Source organism: Manduca sexta, chromosome 27 (genome assembly GCF_014839805.1).
Source record: "Manduca sexta isolate Smith_Timp_Sample1 chromosome 27, JHU_Msex_v1.0, whole genome shotgun sequence".
NCBI lineage: Eukaryota > Metazoa > Arthropoda > Insecta > Lepidoptera > Sphingidae > Manduca > Manduca sexta.
In genome coordinates, this window is record NC_051141.1 from 7954603 (window position 1) to 7967016 (window position 12414).

Consider the following 12414-nt stretch of genomic DNA (forward strand, 5'->3'; position numbering starts at 1 on the left):
ATAATTTCAAAATGTCTCGAGATCAACGATAAGTAATTGAAAGGAGCCCTATTTTACAGAATGCAACAAGCCCGGTCTGGCTAGAGACCAAAAAGTAACTTTTAACAGCGTCCTGGTTTGCCTCAAGTTGCAAACGGTCTGTACACGCCAATTAAGGTCCCCTGGTAAAACTAATCCTTTTTTAAAAACGTCATAAGTAATTTTCGTTCCATTAGACATCTCTGTGACAATTAGAAAAGTGTTTATTAATAGAATTACAATATAAATATTGAATGTAGCTTACATATTGATAAAGAATTTACGGTTTTGGGTGCTACTCCAGATAGAAAATGTAAATATGGAATCGTACTCGTAATCGTACATCGTACAGGCTGGTGTCTAAAGACCGTATTAAATAAAATTAGTTATAATAGACGCCCGGCATCTTTATAATCAACGAAACGACCGAGTGGTACTATCAAATTCAGGGGCAACTATATTTTCACAAAACGGCCGCCTCAAATACTGGCCTTGATCATCGTGCTTACTAGTAAAAAATAGCTTAGTTTGCTCCGGTGGAAGCTGTAACTGCTCAACCTTTCAAAGAAGTGAGGCACTTGGGAGGTATGTTGGCAATGCTCTTTAACGAACATATCAACAGCACATCAACTTTACACAGCATTGCTTTTCAAAGCCCGCGCCCTTAGGAAGGCGTGAAAACGTATCAAAGGAGACTTTAATATAAATTATGTACATCAATACCTTTTTTCTTGCATTCTTTACGCAAAAAAACAAAAATAATGTGGTAAATCATAATAACACTAACTGCACCTTTACATATGTCTTCAACAACATAATTGTTACTTCTTTCTTATCTATACTATTATATAAAGCTGAAGAGTTTGTTTGTTTGTTTGTTTGTTTGTTTGTTTGAACGCGCTAATCTCAGGAACTACCGGTCCAAACTGAAAAATTCTTTTTGCGTTGGATAGCCCTTTGTTCGTGAAGTGCTATAGGCTATATATCATCACGCTATACCCAATAGGAGCGGAGCAGTAATGGCTAATCTCAGAAACTACCGATTCGAACTGAAAAAATATTTTTGTGTTGAATAGTCCTTTGTTTGTGGAGTGCTCAAAGTTATATATCATCACGCTATGACCAATAGGAGCGGAGCAGTAATGGCTAATCTCAGGAACTACCGGTTTCAACTGAAAAAATCGTTTTGTTTTGGATAGCCCTTTATTTGTGTACCGCTATAAGCTATATATCATCACGCTATGACCAATAGGAGCGGAGCAGTAATGGCTAATCTCAGGAACTACCGGTTTGAACTGAAAAAATCTTTTTGTGTTGGATAGCCCTTTGCTCCTGGAGTGCTATAGGCTATATATCATCATGCTATAACCAATAGGAGCGGAGCAGTAATGAAACATGTTGCAAAAACGGGGAAAATTATGAGTTTTGAGAGCTTCCGTTGCCTGCGCTGCGTAAACGGTTAAAGTTATGCAACAATGATGTATGACGGGATTGTTTCACTTAAAAGTTCTAAATAATATAACAAAAGTCCCCCGCTGCATCTGTCTGCCTTAACGTGTTAAACTCAAAAACTACCTAACGTATTAAGATGAAATTTGGTATGGAGACAGTTTGAGACCCTGGGAAGAACATAGGCTCCCGGGAAACTACTATTTTTATAACGGAAAACTTTAGCCTGAAAAACTTTATAACGCGGGCGGAGCCGCGAGCAAAAGCTAGTTCATGAATAAAACAAATGCAAAGCCATTCAAGAGAAGTGTAAAACTGTAGAAACATTATTTCAAAAAAATATAAAATAATGGCTCAGTATACGAATAAGAGAGCTGTAAGTGCGTGTGCACCGTCAAATCTATACTATTGTATAAAGCTGAAGAGTTTGTTTGTTTGTTCAAACTGAAAAATTCTTTTTGTGTTGGATAGCCCTTCGTTCGTGGAGTGCTATAGGCTACATATCATCACGCTATGACTAATAGGAGCGGAGTAGTTATGAAACATGTTGCAAAAACGGGGAAAATTTATTAGTTTTGAGAGCTTCCGTTGCGTGCGCTGCGTAAACGGTTAGTTATGCAACAATTATGTATGACGGGATTGTTCCTCTTAAAAAGTTCTACAAAAATATATTATAAAATAAAGTCCCCCGCTGCATCTGTCTGCCTGAACGAAACTCAAACACTACCGAACATATTAAGATGAAATTTTGTATGGAGACACTTTGAGACTCTGGGAAGAACATAGACTCCCGGGAAAATATTATATAGCGTGACATTTATGACAGAAAACTTTAGCCCGAAAAACTTTATAACGCGGGCGGAACCGCAGGCAACAGCTAGTAAGGGATATTCTGAGAACATGAGTCGGCCATGCAGAAAACGAGATCTCTAGTCTTCGGTTAAGTGCCATAAGAACTTGTCTGTCAACTTTGATGTAGGATGTGATTGTATTTCTACTAAAACAAATACTTATTCTTTTTACACCGATCTTCTAGAATATATTGCACTCTAAATTCTACTGCGTGACTATTCGCTACACAAATGTGTCCAGATTTAGCCGCAGCCTTCCTTCTTATCAGAGGAAATAACTATTAAAAACAGGCTTTAGGAAAACAATTACAAAAAAATAGATTTAACAGTTTCACTACCATAGTATAAGTATAGATATTCAGGACAATAAATTTCTGAACCTATAACCTGTGTGCGAAGTCAAACAAAAATTTTCAAAAACCTGAGCTGAATATTTTTTTTCACAAAAGTCTTCCTTTTTCAGTGTACCGGGCGTTTCTGTGGACACTCCGTCGAATTGTAATAAACATCACAGTTTGTACTAATTGTTTATTATATAATCTAAGGATAATGAAATGATAGTGGGCATGTCAAATATACAAGATAAAAAGTTTGTATTTTTACTCATTTTCAAATGACCTTTAGAATTTGAACAGTTTCATTCACAATATGTCACTTCCTAATAGAAAACTTTTATAATGATTAAGCTATAGACCAAAAGGATAACGAAATACATATTTCAATTTAATTTTAATTTCAGTCAATCGATTGCGAAGATTGTTCAAGACCCTCGAGGGTCTCTTGGGTTTCAAATGATTTGAAATTATTAAAATATCTGTTGGGAAAACGGAAGTGCTTTCCGAAAGCGGATAAAGAATATTTTTTAAATCTTTTGTACTCTCTCTCCTCTTGTTCCCATTCCTCTTTCTTCACGTAAGGAAATAGGTATCGAAGCCACTTTGGTATGAATTGATCCATATAAAAGAACCGCCTTCGCCATACTTTAGTCGTATCGCAAAAATTATCATGATTACTTCCAACCCAAAATGGTACACTACGGATAAAAAATGCAATAGTCTATATTAGGGGCTCATTAAATAATAAGCATAATTTTAAATTTCAACTTATAAACTTACAGACTGAAATATCTTAGAAGCCATCTGAACGCGTCATTATAGAAATAAGCCGAGAAAGGGTTTAGGTGGTGATACATGCCGAAACCACCGGACAAGCCGGCTGCAAGACTTATTACGGCAATACCTCCTTGGTAACCATTCACTAAAACAACTACGCCCTCTCTAATATTTTGAATATTAGGCGTTTGGACCTTAGTTTCTTCATCCTCTGAAAAAACGAATTCCATTATCATCCTACAAACTGAAAGTCGAATAAGAATTAAAAACGAAAGGCAAACACAAATACAAAACGCTGGCTCAGTATCGCAAGTATCTATGTTAAATTTCTAACGGCTCATCTGGAATACTTAAAGAGAAGCCTATATTCAAGAGTAGACTTCCAGTGGCTGATAATGATGATGATAAAAACAATGCGTCACTTAACATTAACTCTATAAAGCAGAGTTGGTTATAAAATGCTAATTCGTAGGTAAATAATATTTCTTTTCAAAGCTCCTAATAGCTAAAAACAATAGGAAAAAGACAAAGAAGTGAACAATTGAGCGTGCAATATAAGGCAATATACTAGAAATAAGGGCTTACCCCTTATTCTTACTTCTCTTGCTGTAAAAAGTAAATTCCAGCTAAGAAAATTAAGAAGACCAAGGACAGTTTTTAAGAAATAAATATAATTATTAATGCAGCCAAATAAATAGATGATGTGTGAAAAAGGGATGTGTATACTTATAACACTAGTTGCTAGCCTGAACAGAGACGGGAAGGAAAACCTGATAAGAACTAAAACTAAAAAATTGAGTTATTTGTGATTTTCTGTCAACACGCATAAGACACAAGTTTGCAAAACTTTCTTTTGTGATACCTTAGCGATAAGTCAAAAACCTATAAATGTTAACAAAAATTAAAAGTAATGTCTCCAAAACTGCAGCACCAAGTAAACAAGGTAAACTAAAAAAACGAGCAATAGCTACTTAGTATTTTATTTTTTAATTTCGAAACCTTATTAGGTTTAAAGAATTCAAATGTGCCCTTTAGTAAAACGACTTAGGTCAAATTTTCAAAGTTATAAATTTTCTCAGACCACAAAAACATATTATAATACGGTCAATCTGAAACTCAAAAAACCAGACGAACCACTAATAATTTTTAAATACAGTAAAACTCATGGAAAATGCCTGTAATACCTACATACAAATAAAATAGATACTATAAGATCTATATATTGATGCATGCCTACGATAGACAGAAATACTCCGATAATAATTTTTAAAAAGTAAAAATCTATTATTTTTGTTAATAAAAAGTATACAAATATACTTACTTAGTGTAAGTTATGTTTAGCTAAAAACGACAGTTTTTTATGATAATACAGAGATTTGTAATTATTTATTATTCCTTATTTTATTTGCTTTAAATTGTGACATTATATGAATTACAAAAAAAGAAACAAGTAAAAGTAATATTAAAAAAAACAATGCATTGATTTATATAAAACAAATATAAAGATAATAAAGAAGATAAATAAAGAGTAAATGATGAATCATTCTCTTTTCTAGTTTTTACTTAACGTAAAAATTTTAATAATTTTAGAACTCTTTTTCCCAACAAGAATAACAATGAACCTTGTAATAATGAACCAGCGGAATGTTACGACGACGCGACGGTACGTTTGACATCATAATGGTCATATTTTGTTGTTCTTTCACCATTAGGTATCTTGTACAGGGAATTCATTCACAGCGAATTTAAATAAAATATTTATATTGTTCTAGAAACACAATACGTTCAGTGGTAAATTAAAATATTAACAAATATGTGATTGGCCTACTATGTAGAGTATACTAATTTATCAATGACACCTAACTTACCTTCTGTCGGAATAAGCAAATCAAGTCCTAATCTGGGTTTCCAAAAGAAGGTACCAGGACGTGACCCTCCCTGAAATATAAACTAAAGTTCATAGGACATAAAATCCAGCATCTAATGGCCGGCAGCGTATATAGGCATAATCGAGTCGTCAGTAAAAAACCTGATTGTAACTATTATCATATGCGACATTTTAAAGTAAACCGGGAAATACAGCAATAATAAAAAATAAAAACTAAAGAAAATTCATCAATGATTCATTAACCCGAAAAAATCCCAATTCTATGCCACTATCACATACATAATATTTAAATGTCACGTAGGTGAGGAACATTACACTTATGAATTATGACTCACATCTGCTATAGGCAATATTATTAATAATATTGGAAATACTATTCTCTCCATTGACATGATGGATTAATTATATTTACTACTTCACTAATAAAATTAACATTTAATACTGAATGTCTTTGAATATCAGTAAACGTTTATATATACATACTGCACAATATGTTTACAATGATATTTAATACCCGATACCGACTTTCAAAACATTCAACGTCCGTGTAATAAAATACAGTATGATCGAAATTAGAGACAGGAATTAAACAAAAAACAAAATATTTGAATCAGTACAATATAAGTGAATAGCAATAACCCACAATGCGACGCACGTTTTTTGGCAATTACGTACATTGCGCTCAACCACATTACGAACCATTTGAACGCAAAGAACGCCTCCGATCTTCTATTATCAAAACTGTATGTAGTACATAAAGTATTTTCAATAAGATGTGAACAAATATAACCTAACCTTGAGGTTATCGTTTAGCAACTTAGCCTTTATTTTAGCTTTGAAACGCGCTATGCGATAAGTCATCTTCTACTCAAATTAAATCGTAGTCCAACGTAAGTAGAGTTCCATTAGGGTCACCGTGATTTAAAGTTCATGTTACGCAGTACCCTTCCGGTGCTGAAGCAGTAATAAAAAAATCGCCGTATTTTCTTCCAGGGAAATGATAACAATCACCCAAAATAGACTAAAAACCAATTTGATAATATAACCTTATTAGAGTCTCGCGACCGATTTCAATACACAATCCCAATCTCTATCTCTAGATTATTGGTAAAATCTAAACCGACGAAAATAAGTTAAATATATAAAAACATGACCAACAAATTTTATTCTGGTTGGTTTTTGAACATCATTATTGTATGTTTGCTTGTTACTTAGCTTAGCTGGCAATATAGAGTAGGCACCGAGTCCAAAAAAATATTTAATGTGCATATAAATATAAAAACACAAGTTAAACGAGTCAATGGTGTTACTGAGCAGGGTGCAAAATACCGGGCGATATGGAAGGATCGCAGTAGGAAGGCGGACCCTAGCACCAGAAGATAAACATAAAAACACTAATTGGAATGAACATTATATTGCTAGTGCGTTAAGTTCAATCTTTTTAATTTAAAATACATATAATTGAACCCATATAAAAAGAATTAGTCTCATCCTACTTAATTTTCAGGAAATGTTTGCAAGTTAAAAGTCTAACATCAATCTTGTTATGTTGATGCTATACCGAATCTTCATAAAACAGTTAGGTATATTATGATAATCAGATATCCTGAATACCCTCCCCCCCCCCCCCATTCACCTAATCGAAAAGCACAGTCCCGGGATAATCGTTAAAGAAAATAATAATATACAGTTACTCGACCTTTGGTATGAATCCAAGACTTCACCCGTCCACGCCGTATCTATTATATACACTAGTAGTCCGGTCAATTTAGCCCAAAAATAGGGGTAACCTTGCATTAATTCCCAGAAAGCTGAAAATTTACATCGATGTTAGGGACACCTTTATTATGAAATTGTGAAAAGTCCCCATCGATCCCATGTCTGCAACTTTTTTTATTCAAGGTGAAAGGTTGCAAAAATGTGTTTTTCGAATTTTTCAGTGAAACGGTTAGTTTTATGAAAAAATATGTCAGACAAAAATTGTAGATCATGCAATTATCTAAAAAATTGTCCTTACACATTTTTTCATAACACTAACCATTTTTGAGAAAAAACAATTACAGAATTTTCTTACGCTGTATTCTCCATAATAATCATGTCTAAGCTGCCTATGATATCATTGGGCTTGTAATATAAGTAAAACTATAAGTCTGCGTGACTAATACATTCATATTGACCGATAATTCTGAAAATATGATGTTAAGAAAACGGAGTCCCTAATTTTAAGGGACTATGTGCCCTTGAACAACAATATCTGCCTGCCATCCCATTGTTCGCGTTGCCGTTCCGTCTACTTGTTTTTGTAAGGTCTCACCTAAATCACAGTTAGTCTTGGAAATTCCTTCGTAGTGAAAACACGTAGTTATTTAAAATATTCTCTGCCAACGTTTGAACAAATTTTGTCAAACATTCATAATAAGTCTCGGTTATTGGAACCAATCCACACGCTTCTTCCACCTGCACCAGAAAACCTTAATTCTATTTTTTGCAACTGCAAAACGGGGTGTAACTCAAGATGCGGCTGCAAAAAAATAGGCTTATTTTGTTCACTAGCGTGCACCACTTGTCAAGGCCAATCGTGTTCAAATGTTGAATCTCCAAGAAGAAGATTTTCACATCAACGACGAAACAACTGATGTATCGCTGTTAGTACAATTTACGTCAACTCAAGAAGATAAGAAAGAAAGAAGGAAGAAGAAGAAAATGGAGAGAGAGAAGAAGATGGAGGGGAAGAAGAAGAAAATGGAGAGAGAGAAGAAGATGGAGGGGAAGAAGAAGAAAATAGAGAGAGAGAAGAAGATGGAGGGGAAGAAGAAGAAATAATTAATGACGATGATGAATAAAATATGTCTATAACCAAGTATAACGGAACTTGTCGCTCGAGCTGTACCTGATCGACAACGAGCACTCTGACAAGAGTACAACGACTGAAAGGAAGAAGAATAACCAAACATTCATTAAATTTTACTGTAATAGACCGTGGAATAGACCTACCGGGGAAACCACGTTAAAAAAAACGCGCTAGGTACACTACCTCATAGGTGGTGTGGAAACGTGTACATATTATAGACAATAAGTACAGCGTAAAAAAAAATTGTAATTGTTTTTTCTCAAAAATGATTAGTGTTATGAAAAAATGTGTAAGGACAATTTTGTAGATAATTGCATGGTCTACAATTTTTTTCTGACATATTTTATCATAAAACTAACCGTTTCGCTGAAAAATTCAAAAAAAACATTTTTGCAACCTTTGACCTTGAATAAAAAAATTTGCAGATATGGGATCGATGGGGACTTTTCACAATTTCATAACAATGGTGTCCCTAACATCTATGTAAATTTTCAGCTTTCTGGGAATTTTTGCAAGGGTCAATGTCTAAATTGACCGGACTATAGACTTATTATAAATGTATGTAATGTACGCTACGCTGTGTACCTCAACCAAAAAAATTACGAACCGTATCGAAAACCGTAACACCCAAATCAATATAATTTAAGAAAGTACAAATACAATTATTTCACCTTTTATCACATCATGGTACGAAGCTGACATGATGGAAAGTGGATGGCCTGTTTGCACTTCTGCCTACCCATTCGAGAATAAAGCCATGATGTGTGCGTACCAATAATACTTATTATATGCGTTGATTTAAAACATCCTTGCCTTTTGACTTAAATTAAAATGTATAACTATAGGCGGGCGGAACCGCAATTATAAAAAGGTCGGTATTATTAATGTGAAAGTGTATTTTTTAACTTTAAATTATTTTTTTATATAATCTACACAAAATACATAGGATATACATATACTATCACCCATTCAACCATGGAAATGAACATGACTCATATTAAAACGAACCTTATCCATGCATTTTCGGGGTTAAATAGAAGAAACAATTAATAAGCGACCTCGAATTGCATTTCTTTAATATTTTGAAATATTTTATGTAGGTATATATTAACCGGCGTGAGCCAAAAAAAAAAGTCCAATTTAAAAGTCGAGTTTTAGCGCGTACCGAAAAAAAACTGAATTCAAAATTAGAAGTTCTGCGAATAATAAAAAATAAAACCGCCTTCAAAAACCAAAATAATTTAACATTACCTATTATACACTGGTTACCAATTTTGGTGTCGGTACCTAATAACAATCAAACATCGTTTTCATACATTTATTCATGCATTTATCTAGCTTAACTAGCAATTTTAATGACTAATTTTTAATTTTTATTAGGTACCGACTTCAAAATTGGTAACCAGTATATAGGTAATGTTAAATTTATTTTTTACGTGGTTTTTGAAGCCGGTTAGTTTTGATTCCTAAAACAAACTTTTCTTTCGAGGAATCACCATTAAATCTTAAGTAGTCTCATTCTTAAGCAAAGTACTTAATGCTCTTAAATCAAAATAATACTTATTTTTATCCGGAGTATTAAATGACTGTAAGCTTAACAAAATACAAAGCAAACACACATCAAGCCTTTATCCAAAGATACGATAAATAAGATAGATATCCAAAGAGCTACCTATATACTTAAAACAGCTCTTGCCTGCGGCTGGGTACGGATGAAACGCTTTACTCAGGAATAATGTAGCTTCCTATTAATGAAACAAATTCAAAATCGGTTCAATAGTTCCCGAGATTAAGGTGTTCAAACAAACAAACAAAGAAACTCTTCAGTCTTATAGATATGGAAGATAGGTGCGGGATTAGAAGCCTAATTGACACGCTGATAAATTATTGAATGCAGAAATATATTATGTTTTTAAAGGACACATATTTTTCAATTAAGAGTAAAAATTCAATTTATGATCAATTTAATAATATATTTTTCAGTGTAAAAATAAAACCAACCATATGAGGAAAAGGAAGTCAGTAAAATAGATTTATCATCGAAAAAAAAAGTCAAATTTAAAAAGTTAACAAGTTTAACCACTCATTCAAATGGCAGGAATTAATATTATTTTCAGATCTATTTCATTACTCTTATAGCCCAAGATCTCAGAACCCCTAACCGACGTAATTTTGACAAAGTTAACCTTTTAAGAATTGATAGTGAATGTGAGTGGAAATTCAATGCGGGAAAATAAAGAAAAGAAATTTTCTTAAAGAAAACGAGATCATACTAATTAGAAGTATATAGCCAGCAAGCATTTGTTAAATTCGAGAATCTATTTTTAATAAATAAATAAAAAAAAATATAGTATTATTCTGTGATTAAGACGCCAAACAAGGAATAGGTAATCGATTTATCATACAATACAAAAATATACCTACGATAAATAAAATGTTGAAGAATTATCAATGCCGATGCTGCTCGTCTTTAGCTTTACGTCAATAATAATTAGTGTAAATGAAGAATACAACCGTAATAGTGTAAGAAACTTTCACCCAAAGAACCAGCAACACAGTCTCTAGACATCAAATAACAGGCGACAAGTTGCCGGAAACGGATCTGTTAAAAGATCCCAGGTAGCTTATCGTTCACTATCTTCAACCACACCTGTAAAAAGTTCCTAGTTAGCGAATGAATAAATATTGTAATAACCCTTGTCCAAAATGATGGTGTGGTAAAAATAGACAATATTCCAGTTTACAGAAAAATGGGATTATATTTCACAATCATAAAACAATTCATAATCTTATATTTCACAAAAAATTAAATTTTATATTTCACAAAATTCATCTTATACCGGCTAATTTAAGTGTTCGGAATTTTAGCGTTAGGGCCCGTTACTGTCATTATATTTGCATATCTACATGGCAGAAGTACATTTTATATATATATCTCTTTCGATTTGTTGTGTAGAATTATGAATAAGGGATACACAAAAAGGATTTATCACCAATGTAAAATACATTCCTTCAATACAACGCACTTTTGAATACGTAGACTTTGATGGACAAGTACAAATCGATTGCGTTGCTCAATGTACTGAAGTTTTAGTGTAAGTACCTCATTTTTGTAGTAAGGAAAAGATTAAAGATTCAATAGGTGTATCGGATATTTAACTATCATCTGCATCAAAATCTGAACAAAAAAACTGGTACCTCAGGATATTGGCTAATGTCATAAACATAGTGTTGCAATTAAAGCCGTAACCTTTGATTGATGTCAGACAAATATTCTTATGGCAAAGTTAATGGAAAAAAATATATAAAATCTTTCTTCGTCATCCTATAACCATTTTTTTTATATTTCAGACCTAATGCATCTGTTAAGAGTAGCAAGAAATGCTTTCTAATATTATATTATATTCATAAATTCAGAATAGCAATGGCAGATCTACAAAACGGGACTAAAACTCTTCAACATTTACCTACAGAACAAGGAACAGTTACATTCAGCCAAGAAGTTAAAACTTCCTCATGTTGTATTCGGACAAATATTATGAAACTAGCGAGCCAGCTGTTTAGTCGCAGACTCGCAGAGTGGCAACGACTTATTTTGTAAATCACAATTGATATTGTTAGAATTTGAAGACGCAGATCAAACTACCACAATGTTGAAGATCAGTCAGATCAGATATTTTCGATATTTATGACACTCTTGAGTCCATGGTTACGCCTTAATAAAGATAATGCACCCTTTATTTCGAAAAACTTTATTTATTTAAACTTTTTATGGTATCCTTACTTACTTACATATAATAAAACAAAGTCCTCCGCCGCGTATATTTGAACGCGATAACTACTTTTTATCCCGGATAATTTCACACGTGGGCGAAGCCACGAGCAAACCTTAATAAAGATAATGCACTGTTTGATCTAAAAATCTTTATGAAATCAAAAATAATATTTAAAATTGTAACAGTACGTATATAATAAATAAAAAATAAATAAAATCACGAAACTTATTCATTTTCCGCATAACACATTTTGTGTCGCAATGCGGACGACAAACAAGATACTTTGCATTACTAAAAGTTATCGATATTTAAATTGTGCTCTCGAAAGAGTGAACTTACTTTTTCTTCCTGAAAAGACGAATACGTCGCAGGGCTGTTTGGGGAGTCAGTTGGATCTGGCTCACAGTGACTTACTTAAAGTGAAAATAATCCCCTAACAAAATTTAGACTTTCTAATAAAAGGTAGTTT